This window comes from Dermacentor andersoni, chromosome 11 (assembly GCF_023375885.2).
Source record: "Dermacentor andersoni chromosome 11, qqDerAnde1_hic_scaffold, whole genome shotgun sequence".
Lineage (NCBI taxonomy): Eukaryota > Metazoa > Arthropoda > Arachnida > Ixodida > Ixodidae > Dermacentor > Dermacentor andersoni.
In genome coordinates this window covers 47605500-47623891 of record NC_092824.1, presented here as the reverse complement: position 1 = coordinate 47623891, position 18392 = coordinate 47605500, and positions in this window count along the sequence as shown.

The window sequence follows — 18392 nt, the reverse complement described above, 5'->3', positions numbered from 1 at the left end:
AAACTTCATTGCTTAGAGCGTATCGTAATCCTATAAGTAATGGTATGGAAGCTTTCTGGTATTTGGAAACGCCCCGTGCATTTTCAAGGTGGCGCGGATCCCTCCCCTTGGGTTTGGTATAGGCACCTTGTCCCGTCGTACCTGCTACTGTAAATGCTCGCTCTCGCAGAGGTTTTTTCGCCAAACTTGAGCATCACAAATATTGGAGGTAGCAACTTGGCGGCCCCTTTGCAGTTGACGGCTTTTATACGCCCAGGTTTATCATAACAGTTTAGCGATAAGATCATGAGGGTGTCGCACCTTGTTGCGCCATCAAGCTACGTAGTGGATAGCGAAGAATACTTTCCAAATAAAAAAGAGGACAATAGAATTTTGCGATTGCAGAAAGAAACTGTCCATATAAAGGTGTATGCTGCGGATATTTCACATACATTTGATTTCATGAAAGTTTCCACATGTACAACACTTTCTGAGAAATAAAGATAAACTTCTGAAAAGATCCCAGGCCACGAAAGGAGATTGTGTAACTTAGCTCGAGTGCGAATATCATAATAGCTGGCTCCATCGACAGTATGGGAATTCGTTCCCTTATCTTTCGCCGTCGGCATTGCCACAGGGTCTTTGTAGTGCACTTGGTTCTAAAACAGTTTGTCTCATGTGACAGCATGTATCAAAGCTAACCGAACAGGAAATGTACTCTCGGATGTCTCACGATCCACCCAGGTTCATGAACAAGAGAGGGCTCGAGGCACCTTCCGTTAGGCGGACGCTCCACAGCGTGGTGGTGCTGAACGATGACTGACCGCCCGGCTGCCGTGCTCGTCGGTGTTCATTGCGGAGTGGTGACCAATGTTGCCTGCCAAGCTTGGCAGGCAACCGAGCCTGGCGGCGCACGAACATTATGCCTGAGGGGGTGCCACATGCTTGCTACACCCCCTTACCCCCAATTTGTTAAATAATAAAGAAACAAACGTCCATGTTCAGAGCAGAAGGCTCTGCCACCGTCCCAGTCAAGTCGACGGTGCTTGCTACCCAGGCGAGTAACGGTCCGGTGGCCGCCGCCGTTGAGTACTCCGCCTGGGCACCGGTGTTGATGGGTTGGGTGGGGCAACGCCGGGTGCTGCCGGAGCCAGCCTCGTTCCATACAGAGAGTCCGTAGTGGTCGGCCTTGTGAGTGGTGCCGGGCTCGACACCCGTCCAACGGGTGCCGCACCACTGGCAACGGTTGCCACCTCCGAGGTGTGTGGTGCTCCGCTGGAAGCGACTCGTGCTGCCGCTAGTCCTCCTGTGGTCTGGAACTCAGAACTGGCAGTCGAGGGTGCTATCCAGGTCCCGAGGCGAGGCCTGACATGGTCGCCTTGTCTGTGCCACATGGCCCCGTCTTGCATGCGGACGAGCAGCGTTGAAGCGCAGGCAGGAGACACCACCTGTCCGGCAGACCAGGACCAGGCCTGGACGTAAGTTCCTGGCGAAAACTGGAGCTTCCGACTCCGGCAAAGGCCCGGGACGGCACCCTTGGTCAGCAGCGAGCTTCTGCTTCAGCTGCTTCAAGAGCACTGTGGATCGGATGTCCGGATGCAAGACGTACAAGGGTGTCTTGACCACCCGACAGGGGGCACAGCCAGTGGCATCGTGGGGCGTGGTCTGGTACTGAAACAGTATCCGGGCAATCTGCGCGCGGAAATACTCACTGTAGCTCTTCTTGAGATTGTCTTTGATGGTTTAAGCCACCAGCTTGCTTGTCTTTATCAAAGAAAGGTATGATGTGAGAACGACCAAAAACGAAATGACGGGAGAGTGCCTGTCGGTAATCGTTTCCTTTCCTGTTGTGTCTCGCAAGGTGCACTACCGGCAATATACGCAAGTTTTCTTTTCCTTGACTCGATCGAATAATCAAGGGCAATGAATGATCAATATCATCGTTACCAGATGCGATCAATTGACTCGCTCGGAGAAATGGCTACAACCAGTCGCCCATCCGAGAGTGTCGCTACCATCGACAGGCGACCAGGTCACGTGGCATCGTCCGTGCAGCAGATGACGAAGCGTTGTTACCGTGCGGCTTCAGGAAAGCTTTTTCAGGCGCAAATAAAGGCCTCTACTCTTTTTACGCGAGCAGTTCCACATTGAAGAATAATTTGACGAAAAGTAGTGGTGCGATGCTCCCAAACACGTTCAACCCTTTCACACCCGACAGAGGTTGAGAAGATGACTTTTTGGTTCGGTTTCGCTCTTTTCATCAGACACAGACGATGAGCAAATGCGAGTGGGTATCGCTGCTTGTGGCTGACTTTGAGGGAAAAGCTGTAATGTTGAAGTGAACTGGGACAGGCGGGGGCAGCGTTACATATAACAAAAAACTTTTGTGAGAAGGCCAATATATTCGCGTTTCATTCAAACGCAATCGTACGTACCTTCCATATTTTTCTGCGTTAGTATTGCTCGGTCATGCGATATTTCTCAAAGTTCCTTAAGGCTTGTTTCCGTAAACAGAATGTTTACAGGTAATAATACACGACAAAAATACGATACCGTGCGGGCCCAGGCGTTTTCAAACTACTGGTGGCGAAACTTTTATAATGGTGCCATCATGTCAGCACTAAACTAGTTGCGTCCCTTGTAATGCTCTTAAATTTACAAATTGTTTTCGTGTTAAATACACAATTTATTTATTGTTGAATCGCAATAGTGGGGCATGCGAACAAGCAATTTTAATAGTAACATGAGAAGTTCAATAGAAAGCTTAAACATTGTGCGTTCACGAGAACTTATTAAACATAAACACCGTACCTAAGCAGCACTGGGATCGCTCAGGACTTCGTAATAGTCACAGCCCACACGTCGAGAACTTCTCTTGCCCTAGATCAGCTGAGATGTCTTATACTTGAGCTAGAATGTTACTGTGCGCGTGACAGGGTGCCACATTCCTCTCCCAATGAGGCCCGCTAATGAAATTCGGAGAGCTGGAGGAGTTCTGAAAAGGCTGCGGCGGTTAACGCGAGTTGAATGCTGGCAGCTGCAGACAAGCAGACGACACGTTTAGTCCCAGTCATGTCAACAGGGCACATCTCGATCACAGCACCGCCACATGTTGCGAGAGCGTCAGGGCAACCTCTGTACTGTGGCGAGACCGCGAGGTTTTCTTATTGAACTTATCTAGTAACGTTGATCAATAATGAGTGAACGGAGGATAATACCGAGATCAAAAATCAATAAGAATATGCCCTGCATTTATTAAAACAGTAGAGGGACCCCTTTTTTATAATTTGATAACGTGTTGTCTTCTTCTTCGCGAATATTCATCAGGCAATGTAGTGGGTACACCTCAAACAGGAGGCGCCAGCCTCCAGACGGCACGAGCAGTAATGACGATGAAGAAGAAGCAAGTGTTATGGCGACCGTAGCAGAAATGTCGGTTACTGCTCACAAAACTGCCGGAATGAAGCAGTATCACTGCTTTCCGCTGTTCTTGGCGGCCTCTATCTTCGCGCTGTTGGTCGTTGCAGGACTTGGTGTATGGTTACTTGCTACAGCGATGCAGCGAAAGGAGCAGCCGACACCTGGGCCAGCGCAGAAGTCGGTGAATTGCCTCATGGGCGCCTTGAGGGAGCTGGTCAACTACATCGACACCGACAGCAACCCGTGCACCGACTTTCACGGGTTTGTCTGCCACAAGAGCGGCTACCCCGACGCCCGCAGTGCCTTTCTCCAGAAGTTCTCAAAGGACATCATCAGTCCCGTCTTCCAGGTACTCTCGAAGGATGTTGGTCTGGGATAAGATTAGGTAGCTTTAGCTAAGCTTAGAGAGTTAGATGGGATTAGGAACATGCAGTTTTACATAAACGCGTTCTAGCGTCATTTATTTGCGAGACTAATCATTCTGCCACAAACAATACCTTGTTGAAACAGGATAGCCAATAAATGTTAGACTTAACGGACCTCGAATCCACACGTCTCAGAAACTCACAAAAGCAATCGCATAGGATTTTAACCTGGCAGGACACAATTTCTATGAACTTCCTACCTACAGTCACACTTCCGTTCGCCCAGGGAACAGTAAATACAGAACATCATATCTCGTTCACAAGTTCAATACACTGCCATCAACTGGCTAAAATGTTCTAAAATGAGTTCTTTAATCTATTTGTTGCACCAACTGCATGCATATAGCCAGGACCTCTTAATTATTTACGTTATTACGCTTCATCAGACCACAGCTGGTGAATCCCCATTCCCAATTTATTACGTAAATTGATTACTTTCGTACAACTTATCAACTAGAAGCCGTGTTTGGAACTCTATTTTGTAAGCGAGTTTAAGTTTATATTTTCATTTATTCAATATTGCCGTATTATAACAATGAAGCCGTCCCCCCTCGTTCACCTAGTTTTTCTTTTCTCCTCTCTGGCCTTTTTTGAACAACTTGACTTCCACTTACCAGGCGCACTGGCCTATTTGCGTATTTATATATCTTCCTTCTTACCCATTTAGGGGTGGGGGAGAGATAGCTACACGTACATAAAAACCCTACTAAGTATCTGGTGCGTTCACGAAGATAACTCCTCTTGTTGAAACGTTTGCTTCAGCGACATTCCTTAACGAATGCCTGCCCAATCGTTATATTGACGAAAGAAAAAATGAAGTCATTTATTGATTTATAAGCTACTTCCATCACTTAAGTTCAGAATTACAAAAGTTACGTTTAACAACGGCCAACACGAATAGTTGCTTAAGTAGAAAGGATGGAGCGTGACACTAACCGCGCGGCATGGCGCAGCTTCGTACGTGGCACCGTTCTTCATCGCACAGGCGTTAAACCACGCGTTGCGCCTCGCGTTTCCACGGCCGTATTCATTTATTGAACAAATAATTTTCAAGAAGTATGAGAACTCCAGGTTAAGTTCTTTGTAGCCGTCGGCGTCAGCGTCGCCGAGGTTCCATATGTAGTGCAAGGATACTAAGATCCGAATGCACCCCACGCGTCGTATTCTGTGGGTGTGAGAGAAAGCTTGCGAGAGTGTGCGGAGAAGCACGGTGGCTTGATACCGGCCCAGCGTTGTAGGTCGCGTGACAAAGCACGTGCCAAGCGACGGGAGGGGGTGGAGGTGATTGTGCATTACTATGAGCAAGCAAGTGCCACGGGCTGCAGAAGAGCGCTCGTCAGTTCCGCTGGTTCAGCCGGGGTAGCACATGTATATCCGCTCCCTATCTGGAATGTTATCTGAGGCAGCTCCAAAGTTTGGGCGAGCTGCGATGGCTGTTGGCACGAGTGCATATTTGTCGCGTTTGCCTGACACTTGCGCGCCGCATGACTCTGCATAAGTTGCGAGAAAGAAATGTAGGAACTTTTGCATCTTAAGATCTGCCGTGTACTAGGTACAACGGAGGAGTGCGCGCTTTTATGCGTTTTTTTTTTCTTAATGGCGAAGCAGCAGCTATATGTCGTAACGGCGCCAATATCACTGGAGCGGACATAACATAATATCTAGCTCTTCGGGGTGCACCCCAGGTTCTTTTACTCAGACAGAGCCCAATGTCAGGGTGCTCGTCACCTACACTTTTGAAAATGTAATTACGCCGCCGTCGACTTAAAAAGATGCAAACAGAGGCAAAATGAGAATGTTGAATATCTATAAGAAAAAAATTCAGTAACGATTACCGCACTCCCTAATGCGAAATTTGAGCGCAGGTATATATGTGTTTTCATTTCGCCATATATTGGTTGCCCCGGACAGCCTGTCGCGTGCGACACGTTGCAAACGGAGCGAATCATTGCAAAACAAGTAAAAATCAAGCACAATGACAGCGGCGATAAGAGTCAGCGATCATCGAAAACTTTATCTGTAGGTCAAGCGCGCCGGCTTTTATGCATGACTCGCTGAAAGTTTCAGTGTAATCTCTGGTGCCTGCGTGGCGTCCAGAAAGTTCTACGCAACTCGCGTCGCACACACAGTCAGATTACAACTACTATGGTGTCATCTCGTAGTCTCCTGCGGTGCCCTGCTTTCCTTCTCACAATTTTGTCATACTCTGTCGTCCACTTTCCATCTTACGCAATTCACTGTAGGCTGCTCCTCCACTTTCATCCTAGCTCCCTCTTATTTTATCTTCCACAGCGCTCCACGTTCCCTTTCATCGTTCGCTGTGTTCGTTCACGTGGTTATGAGGGACAACGCCGACTGTCGGTGCAGCAATGAGCGCGGAAGAGCGGCGCTTTAAAAAAGAAAGCCTGTTCAACACGTTAGCTTAACCGAGGGCAATACTATTGCGATGCGGCATGAGACACGTACGGAGAAGTCAACTATCCGATGTCGCCTAGTGCGCAGAACCACTTTCCACTGCAGCGCACCGCGCATTGCAAGCATCGTCATCTTAAGATGCTTTCTGTGATGCGATGATTATCATCATTCTATGGCCGCGCATGCTGTGCTCGGCACCAGTTCAAATATAGGGACAAACCGGCAAAGCGTATCCTACTGCGTATAATACCTAGGGAAAGGTACATTTGGAGAAGCAACAGTCCGCTACGTTTCTCTCTCACACCTCACGCAAGGGCACATGAATCACGTAACTGCGGGATACAGAATCGTGCTGGTGACGGCACGTGTTCTGTCTTCCCTCGCGCATCCTGCTGATGTCACGTTATTTTTTGATGTTTCGGAGACGTCTTGAAGCAACAGCAGCAGGAGCGTTCGCTCCCCTTAATTTGCTCTCTTCCTCGAGCCAGAATTGTGGAAGCTAGTGTTACGATAGAATCGATGTATATTAGTAATATTTTACTAATGAATCACCAGTTTGGCAAATGATGCCCGCATGCGCAGTTTTTTCGTCTACAATTATGCAACTCGAGTAAACTTGGTAGGCTCAGAAAAATATCCAAAAGGCGATTCTACTGTTGTTTGTTTATTTTTCTTGCACAATGCACACCAGAGGCAGAAGTGACCGTTGACGCTTGGTGATCTTTTTATCTTTGAGCAAATATAGGCTCTAATGCTACGCATTCTCGCAGCTGCGCACTAAAGAAATGACTGAATTGGTCGTGGAGAAAGATCGCAAAGAAAATGGAAGAAATTGAAAAACAAACATTCCTTTCGCTCTTTTTTTTTATTTAATACAGATTCGGAGCTTCAACTCGTACATATGTACATAGTTTACAAATCCACTGCGTTGCAAAATTGACCTCCATGCCAAATCTAAACCTCTCACTGAATTATGAGCATGCATTAGTTGAGATCCTTGTTCTAATAAATTCTAAGTGCAACTTAAAAATTACCACCAACCCTTTATTTTCAGGGTCGCCTTAAGGATGGAAGGAGTCAGCTTCTCAGTGCTTACTACTCGAGTTGCGTAGAGGAAGCTGCTACTGGCAAAGTGAACGTCGAGGAAGCCACTGAGAATATGTTTAAAGTGTTCCACTCAGAATACGATCTAAATACTGAGAGGGATGTCATAAGGCTGATCGGCATGCTTTGTATTCAGCTCGGACTCAACATGCCTCTTTACGTGTATGCCGGAGTGGATGAAAAAGACGGTTATGCATATGTGGGCTTCACGCCTCCCAAACCACTGTCAACACCTGCGTTCTTCATTGAAAGACGCTTTAGAGCAATTGTAGAACGCTTCGTCAGGGTTGTGCAGACAAAAATAAAAGCGAACTTCACTGTCGAAAGCTTGCGTGAGTTTGACTACCTCGCGAGGAACGTGGTAGAAGATGGCAGCGAGGCCACCCTGAAGGGAAACTTGTCAATTTTGGATGCACTCAGCCCCGATTTCAGTTTTGACCAATGGAAGGCCTACCTGCTCGAAATTTCCGTTTCGTGGGCTGGAAAAATCCAGGGTGCCAGTAAGGACTTACGCGTCAAATTAAAAGGCCCCGCGAAGATCGACAAGCTCCTACAGCTCTACGCACTCCCGCAGCAACGTTTCGCAGCATTGGCCCACCTGGCGTTTTTGAGCGTCAATAAGTTTTTCAAGGATGAGATTAACCTGGAGGCAAACAAGAGTGCAGCGGAGTACACTCCCATGTGCCAGCGGAATATTCTCCGTTACCGATTCTTGTGGGCCAGTGTTGCAGTGGACAAGCTTCGACAGCCGCAGCACGACGCCCTCATAGCGGGCCTCTACAAGATCGTCATCGGTTCCGCGTTCACAGAGATGAAGGATATCTTCGAGGAAGTATATTCACGAAACCTGAGTACGCTAGACTTCAAGGGCATCATCTCCAGTTTCCAGCTTGTGCTGCCGGGTGACTTGACAAGCGCGTATCCGGAGCAGCTACCCCGTCTCACCAGGGACTACTGGAGCAATGCATTCCTGATGAGGCAACTGCAGTGGAAGGCCGACCTGGTGGACGACTTACGCGGGTTCTCCGGACTCAATAGTATCCGCTGGGACGCGTACACGGACCCGGTTATAATCTACGGAAGCGACGTCGTGTTTCTGCCCACTGTCTACTCGTTGCTCAACAGCCAGTGCCAAGACGAGAAGGAGCGGAGGCTACTTGACGCGTTGACCACGGGCGTTGCCGTAGCCGACCACTTGTTCGATTGGCTATACTACTACTTCTGGAGCGAGAATGACCGAGGTAACCAACTGGTAAAGAACTGGTTGCAGTGCCATCGTCAATCCCGCGAATCACTACGTTCACAAGGTCGGATGATCCGTTACCCGTGGCTTTCTTTGCGCGTTGTGCAGCGGGTGGCCGAACTCGATTGGTGGGACGGCGTCGTCATGCACTGGAGTACGCGGACAGTGCGGCCCGCGCAAATGTTCTACGCCCTCTATTACTCGAGCTACATGTGCGGCGGCGTGGCTTCCACCCATGTGCGGAACATGACCTCCTTGATGATGCACGCGCTTCCCGGCTTCAGCGCCGCATTTCAGTGTCCGGGTTTTGCCACACTGCCACGTGATTTATGTCTCGCAACCGCCACTGTAACGAGGAACTAGAGGCAATTTGTACGCAGAAATTTCTGAACTCAATTCATGGGCCCGCCAGGTATGCTGGCCACGTTGCGGTGCGCATCCTTTTGTTCAATGCTGTGACCGCCAAGAAATAGCAGAAAATGGTTCCATGTTAGAGAATAATTCAACGCCGGTTACTAATATGTTCAACTTTACAGCTCATCTTTCATTGTGCTAGTAAACCCATTCATTCGCTGTGCGTCCCTGCGTAGTATATTCTATTTATCCATTTCTCATTCTCATTTCGACGAGTCAGCTATACAAAGTTACAAAAACAACAATTCACAAACAATATCCGTGAGATAATATATTTTATTGTACTATTTATGACGGCGCAACGTTAAAATGCTCATGCATAGCGTGACTAATATCGTCGGCAGCATTCGGCAAGAGGACCGGGATTGTGGCAGAACGATCCCAATTCCAACGTATCCATTCTGCGCAACTTCCAAATTTCATTGTGTTTATTGGAGCTATAGGTAGGCAAGAGCTTGATATGCTGGTATGCTTGTAGTGTAATGCTTATATCTAAAGATAAGGCTGCTAGTTGCATCACTCTCGGCGCCTCAGAAACAAAAATAATGAAGGCACATGAACATAACAGTTTTCAAAAGAACAGTACGTCGGCTTTGAAGCGGGTGCTGTGCCGTTACGGCAGAATCGCATTTCTTTAAAGACGAAGTCGTTCTCAACGAATTACCACTACTTTTCCGTCTAATTTATGTTTCTAGCCTCTTATCATGGTATTATCCTGCAGAATGTACAGCCTAAATATAGTAGCTCAAATGTCTTGCTGGGACCACTATAGCCACCGTGATGTTCTCAATATACAGGGTGTTCGAACGACCCTGCACCAAGATTTAAAGATACTCAAATGCCACGTGGCTGAACAAAAGGAAGGTGGTATTGTTTACCATCGCTTGGAGATGCTCGAATCATATTTTCGCATTGCGGCTAATTACATTATTAATCTTAATCATTTTCTTATTTCTGCAATTCGAACAAAAGTGTCAATTAGAACATTGCAGAGCGATATGAAACACTTCCTATGCAGCTTTCCGTTTCTCAACACGCGCTATACATAAAAGTGTTTTTGCTCGCATGAGAGGAGCCCGCGGATGCACGCAGAGTTCCTCGAGTCGAGCGGCAATTCTTGCGTGTGTTCGCGGCCTACTTTCCCGCTCAGAAGAAAAATATTTTGTGTAGCAAGTATTCAGCAACATGCTATTTTATCCGGAGTTTCTCATGTTTCTCTGCAATTTTCTCATTGACACATTTCATCTGGTTACATTATTTGAAAAGTAAATTAGTTAATTGGATTCTATATATGGTTATGGTTAATGCAAAAAATAATCGCAGCATCTCCAAGCGACGGCGAAAAACATTACCTCAGTATGTGCACCTACGTGGCATTTGCATATCGTCAAATGTTTGTGCTTGGTAGTTGGTAACCCCTATATATATATATATATATATATATATATATATATATATATATATATATATATATATATATATTTATATATATATATATATATATATATTTATATATATATATATATATATATATATATATATATATATATATATATATATATATATATATATATATATGTCCTCTGTTGGCTCCAGGATTCGAACAGAGGACCCGTAGGCACACAAGCCTGCTGCTCAAGCTATTGCGGGCGCAGGACCCAACAGGTGTAATAGATAATCGTTAAACATTTAGCACGTGTAGGCCAGCGCGTTGAGGTGCTAGGCGCATTATCCTGCAATATCAGTTATGTAAACACTGTATGCCATCTTTCGCCATCCTCGATGATTACACACAAAATTACAGATCTTTTCATCATTAAATGGGCCGTGAACCAGTTCTTATCGAAGTCGAGTAATGCATTTTAAGTTAAAATAGACTATTTCATAAACACTGTGCCGCAAAACGTACTTCAATGTGTTAAGCATAACGGGACTTTTTGGCAATCAAACATCGCTCCATGGCGCTTCCGCTCACTCGATTGGGAAGGCTACGGCGTAGCGGGCCGTGCCCAAAACGCTCCGCCTAGTGAACGTCACCGTGGCACAAAGTTCAAATTTGATTTTGGATGTCCGCGTTAACACCACTACTCATTTTGGCGCATACCGCGTTCGAAAATCTATGGCACTAGCATAGGGCGATGAGATCAGATTGCTGCTGTATAACATTGCTGTTCTGATTTCTGAGTGATGCGTTTTTGTTTATCTGTGCATTTCACGAGATGATCTTTTTTTCCTTTAACTAATGTATAACTATGGTTTTCAATATGTTCTGTATTACTTATTTTGCTCTTCAGTTCCGTTTTTTCCACTCCTATTATAGCCCCTCAATGAGGCTGACAGTATTAATAAATGAAAATGAAAATGAAATGAAAAACGCAATTGTCCTCAGCGAGCCTCGGTGCGCTTAGCCAGCGCACCCGTCGCGGCAGCCCGCGGTGGTCGCGGTATCTACTCTACGTGGGAGACCACAGCTACATGCAATTGTGTTTCGTTAGCGCAACATTTGCTTTGCGCACGACAAGGCCTGAGTGCGCGCTCGCGTTCATATTGGGGGCGAGGAGTTAGGGAGTCGCCATCTGTCGGAAGCGCCGCCCTTGCGTAGAATGAGGGATCCCGTGGTGCGCTCCTCTTCTCCTCCTTATCCTCCTCCTCCTCATCATTATCATCATCATCATCAGCCTGGTTACGCCCACTGCAGGGCAAAGGCCTCTCCCATATTTCTCTAACTACCCCGGTCATGTACTAATTGTGGCCATGTTGTCCCTGCAAACTTCTTAATCTCTTCCGCCCACCTAACTTTCTGCCGCGCGCTGCTACGCTTCCCTTCCCTTGGAATCCAGTCCATAACCCTTAATGACCATCGGTTATCTTACCTCCTCATTACATATCCTGCCCATGCCCATTTCGTTTTCTTGATTTCAAGTAAGATGTCTTTACCTCGCCTTTTTCCCCTCAACAAATCAGCTCTTTTCTTATCCCTTAACGTTACACCCATCATTCTTCTTTCCATAGCTCGTTGCGTCGTCATCAATTTGAGTAGAACCATTTTCGTAAGCCTCCAGGTTTTTCCCGAGTACGTGAGTACTGGTAAGACACAGCTCTTATACACTTTTCTCTTGAGGGATAATGGCAACCTGCTGTTCAAGATCTGAGAATGTTTGCCAAACGAACCCCAGCCCATTCTTATTCTTCTGATTATTTCAGTCTCGTGATCCCGATCCGCGGTCACTACCTGTCCTAAGTTGATGTATTCTCTTACCACTTCAAGTGCCTCGCTACCTATCGTAAACCGCTGTTCTCTTCCGAGACTGTTAAACATTACTTTAGTTTTCTGCAGATTAATCTTTAGACCTACCCTTCTGCTTTCGCTCTCCAGGTCAGTGAGCATGCATTGCGATTGGTGCCCTGAGTTACTAAGCAAGGTAATATCATCAGCGAGTCGCAAGTTTCTAAGGTATTCTCCATTAACTCTTATCCCGAATTCTTCCCAATCCAGGTCTCTGAGTACCTCCTGTTAACACGCTGTAAGTAGCATTGGAGAGATGGTATGTCCCTGCCTGACGCCTTTCTTTATTGGGATCTTGTTGCTTTCTTTAAGGCGGACTACGGTGGCTGTGGAGCCGCTATAGATATCTTTCAGTATTTTTACGTACGGCTCGTCTACACCCTGATTCCGTAATGTCTCCATGACTGCTGAGGTTTCGACTGAATCAAATGCTTTCTCGTAATCAATGAAAGCCATATATAAGGATTTGTTATATTCCGCACATTTCTCTATCACCTGATTGATAGTGTGATTATGGTGTATTGTGGAGTAGCGTTTATAGAATTCTGGTCATTAGGCTAAGGTGTCTCTGATTTTATTTGCGATTACCTTAGTAAATACTCTGTAGGCAGCGGACCGTAAGCTGATCGGTCTATAATTTTTCATGTCTTTGGCTTCCTCGTTCTTATGAATTATGATTATGTAAGCGTTCTGTAAGTCTAAATATTTTAAGGCAGGCAGTCGTGTGCGTATCATGGCCACGCACGCTTATATCGCCTTCCGTTTCGCTACCGCGGGTGCGCTTTAAAACCACGGCGCTGCGATTTTGCTTCAGGAACTTTCATTTCCTTTCTTCTTCTCCTCCCTTAAACTGGCTCTCTTAACAACTACACGCAGAGACAAAGCAACAGCGCTCGCATTCGATCCCATAGATGAGATGAATATATATATAGAAAATTATCAGTCATAGCAGTCGTAGTACAGCCCTCTGGGCCGTTCTTTTTTTTTCGAAAGTAGTCCTATTAGGGTTATTATAATTAAACGGGCGTATGAGGCTCGGGGCAGGCGCTATGGCACTTCAAAGTAACTTGGGGCCTGACGAACCAACCGACTGAGCTATCTTTCCGGGAAACATCCAAGGGTCAAGAGTTCAAATCACCTGTTCTCTTCCTTTTTTTGTTTTCCTTCCTTTTTTCTTCCCCCTTTTTAATGTCTGTTGCTTTAGTTTATCACTGTACGGGAACTCTCCTAAAATACATATAAATATATATATATATATATATATATATATATATATATATATATATATATATCCTCAATTATGTATGGCCACACATGTGCAGGTCATAAACACCAGGTTCTCTAGCCGAGTGCCATCCGTGTGGTATAACCGAGTTCAGATTGGTCCACCTTGACTGATCAAATAAGGCACCATTGTAGGTTAAATGAGGCGTACAACTCCTGCCGGGGCGGTAGAGTATCCGCCTCCCGTGCAAGAGAACCGTGGTTCAAATCCCGGTGCCGCGCAATTCTCCACCGGAAAATACCAAAAAAAAAAAAACCGTGTATTGAGAAAATTGCACAAACAGGCCTGGAGTGCGGCCTGATCCCGGTGACCAGAACCGGTAACGCACTCTCTCACCAGAGCAGGATTGGCCACCCTGGTGCAGTACTTCGCCACAACCTCCAATATGAATACAACAATCAAACCCTCAGTCTCCAGCAGCCGCGAAGCAACTGACCACGGCGGCGGTCAGATCTGTGACGCAGCAGAGGGTGCTAAGAATACCTGGCTCCGGATCCGGACAGGCCGCCTTTAGAATCTGAACCAGGAACGTTTAACGTTAGAACGTTATCTAGTGAAGCGAGTCTATCAGTGTTATTGGAGGAATTAGAGGGCAGTAAATGGGATATAATAGGGCTCAGTGAGGTTAGGAGGACAAAAGAAGCATATACAGTTCTACAAAGCGGACACGTACTGTGCTACAGGGGCTAAGCGGAGAGACGAGAAATAGGAGTCGGATTCCTGATTAATAAGAATATAACTGGTAACATACAGGAATTCTATAGCATTACCGAAAGCGTGGCAGGTCTTGTTGTGAAACCTAATAAGAGCTACAAATTGAAGGTAGTACAAGTCTACGCCCCTACATCCAGTCATGATGACCAGGAAGGCGAAAGCTTTTATGAAGACGTGGAATCGGCGATGGGTAAAGTCAAAAGAAAATACACTATACTGCTGGGCTACTTCAATGCCAGGGTATGCAAGAAGCAGGCTGGAGACAAGTCAGTGGGGGAATATGGCATAGGCATTCGGAATAGCAGGGGAGAGTCATTAGTAGAGTTTGCAGAACAGAATAATATGCGGCTAATGAATACATTTTTCCGCAAGCGTGTTAGCCGAAAGTGGACGTGGAGGAGCCCGAATGGTGAGACTAGAAATGAAATCGACTTCATACTCTGCGCGAACCCTGGCGTCATACAAGATGTAGACTTGCTCGGCAAGGTGCGCTGCAGTGACCATAGGATGGTAAGAACTCGAATTAGCCTTGACTTGAGGAGGGAACGGAATAAACTGGTACATCAGAAGCTAATCAATGATTTCGCGGTAAGAGGGAAACTAGAGGAATTCCGGATCAAGCTACAGAACAGGTATTCGGCTTTAACGCAGGAAGAGGACCTTAGTGTTGAAGCAATGAACGACAATCTTATGGGCGTCATTAAGGAGTGCGCAATAGAAGTCGGTGGTAACGCCGTTAGACAGGACACCAGTAAGCTATCGCAGGAGACGAAAGATCTGATCAAGAAACGCCAATATATGAAAGCCTCTCACCCTACAGCTAGAATAGAACTGGCAGAACTTTCTAAGTTAATCAACAAGCGTAAGACAGCTGACATAAGGAACTATATTATGGATAGAATTTTAGAGGCCCTCAGGAATGGAGGAAGCCTAAAAGCAGTGAAGAATAAACTAGGAATAGGCAAGAATCAGATGCATGCGTTAAGAGAGAACGCCGGCAATATCGTTACTAATATGGATGAGATAGTTCAAGTGGCTCTGGAGTTCTATAGAGATTTATACAGCACCAGTAACACTCACGACGATAAGGTGAGAGAGAATAGTCTAGAGGAACTTGAAATCCCACAAGTAACGCGGGAAGAGGTAAAGAACGCCTTGGGAGCTATGCAAAGGGCGAAGGCAGCTCGGGAGGATCAGGTAACAGCAGATTTCTTGAAGGATGGTGGGAACACTGTCCTAGAAAGACTGGCCACCCTATATACACAATGCCTCATGACCTCGAAGGTTCCGGAATCTAGGAAGAACGCTAACATAATTCTAATCCATAAGAAAAGGGACGCCAAAGACTTTAAAAATTATAGACCGATCTGCTTACTGTCCGTTGCCTACAAAGTATTTACTAAGGTAATCGCAAATGGAATCAGGAATACCTTAGACTCCTGTCAAGCAAAGGACCAGGCAGGATTCCGTAAAGGCTACTCAACAATAGACCATATTCACACTATCAATCAGGTGATAGAGAAATGTGCGGTATATAACCAACCCTTATATATAGCCTTCATTGATTACGAAAAAGCGTTTGATTCAGTCGAAACCTCAGCAGTCATGAAGGCATTACGGAACCATTGTGTAGATGAGCCATATGTAAAAATACTGTAAGATATATATAGCGGCTCCACAGCCACCGTAGTCCTCCATAAAGAAAGCAACAAAATCCCAATAAATAAAGGCGTCAGACAGGGAGATACGATCTCTCCAATGCCATTCACAGTATGTTTACAGGAGGTATTGAGAGACCTGGAGTGGCAAGAATTGGGGGAAAAAGTTGATGGAGAATACCTTAGCAACTTGCGATTCGCTGATGATATTGCCTTGCTTAGTAACTCAGGAGACCAATTGCAATGCATGCTCACTGACCTGGAGAGGCAAAGCAGAAGGGTGGGTCTGAAAATTAATCTGCAGAAAACTAAAGTAATGTTTAACAGTCTCGGAAGAGAACATCAGTTTACGATAGGTAGCGAGGCACTGGAAGTGGTAAGGGAATACATCTACTTAGGGCAGGTAGTGACCGCGGATCCGGATCATGAGAGTGAAATAACCAGAAGAATAAGAATGGGCTAGGGTGCGTTTGGCAAACCTTCTCAAATCATGAACAGCAGGTTGCCACTATCCCTCAAAAGAAAAGTGTATAACAGCTGAACGTTACCAGAACTCATGTATGGGGCAGAAACCTGGAGGCTTACGAAAAGTGTTCTGCTGAAATTGAGGACGACGCAACGAGCTATGGAAAGAAGAATGATGGGTGTAACGTTAAGGGATAAGAAAAGAGCAGATTGGGTGAGGGAACAAACGCGGGTAAATGACATCTTAGTTGAAATCAAGAACAAGAATTGGGCATGGGCCGGGCATGTAATGAGGAGGGAAGATAACCGAAGGTCGTTAAGGGTTACGGACTGGATTCCAAGGGAAGGGAAGCGTAGCAGGTGGTGGCAGAAAGTTAGGTGGGCGGATGACATTAAGACGTTTGCAGGGACAACATGGCCACAATTAGTACATGACCGGGGTAGTTGGAGATGTATGGGAGAGCCCTTTGGCGTGCAGTGGGCGAGACTAGGCTGATGATGATGATGATGATGATTATGATGATGATGATGATGAAACGTTCTTCCGAGAATCCGGTACGCTCGAAGTCTTGAGGCATTGCGTATACAGGGTGGCCAGTTTTTCTAAAGCATTCTGCCCACCATCCTTCAACAAATCTCAGGTTATCTGATTCTCCTCAGCTGCCTTCCCCCTTTGCAGAGCTCCCAAGGCTTTCTTTACTTCTTCCAGCGTTACTTGTGGGATTTCAAATTCCTCTAGACTGTTCTCTCTTTCACTATCGTCGTGGGTGCCACTGGTACTGTATAAATTTCTATAGAACCCCTCAGCCACTTGAACTATCTCATCTATATTAGTAATGATATTGCCGGCTTTGTCTCTTAACGCATACATCTGATTCTTGCCTATTCCTACTTTCTTCTTCAATGCTTTTAGGCATCCTCCTTTCCTGAGAGCATTTTCAATTCTATCCATATTATACTTCCTTATGTCGGCTGTCTTACGTCTGTTGATTAACATGGAAAGTGCAGTGCTTGCTGGAGTTCAATGCCGGAAGCCCCAGGACCTGACGCTGCGTAAACGTGAGGCGAACGCTGCGGAAAAAAAAAAAAACACTGTTGTTGAAAAGCGCAAATAGGGCTTCATTCCTGGCGTAAGCATGCGGCTGTACAGGACAGGAGGCTGACGAAAGGCTACAACGCCGACAAGACCCTCCACTTCTAGTCGATGTGGCTCGAATTTATTGAGTTCTTTCTGTTAATGTGCGTCTGCACGCTTCACGTCATACGTGTTTACTTTCCGGGCATACGTTTACTCGAACACCTAGTGCAACTAAAGTTGCAAACGTCGTGTAATATCCTAACATGTTGCTATCGCATTCCTTAATTCGCCCACATGTCGAAATTCTGATCTTCTAGATAAATAAATTATCAACTTGTCCAACGGCCAGATTACAACAGACAACATCTAGCACAGAAGGCAGATACTATGACCATTTCGCCACGGAAAATTTTCCTTCCTAACAACGTGCCTCATAATTGGACCGTAGCTTTGAGATAATAAATCTCGGAGATGAGTTAACGTAATGAACACGTTATACGGCAAATGAGGGGACATGCTGAAGACAGTGAAGTAGATAAAGTCACAGTTACGCCCGATAGGCGACGCATCGATTCCAATAGCCCATTAGTAGACAGTCGTAATAATTCAGGATAGTAGGTTTATCAGCTGTGTAAACTTGCAAACACTCGCTGACTAACTAAATTAAAAAGCGTGGTGTCAGCGCGCACAGGCAAACATGCACACATCCCACTCGATAACGAAGCACGCTTGCTCTCGAAACGTTGGCGTGAGGAATCGCGGCAGCAGCAGCGAGCGAATAGAACTTCCGGCTGTCTATCCCTTTAACGCAAACCGAGTGGTGAGAACAAAGCACGTGCAAAGCTACGAGCAGTCGGCCCACCTAGACTCTGCCCCCAAAGCACATTGCTTTCAAGATAAAGCCCA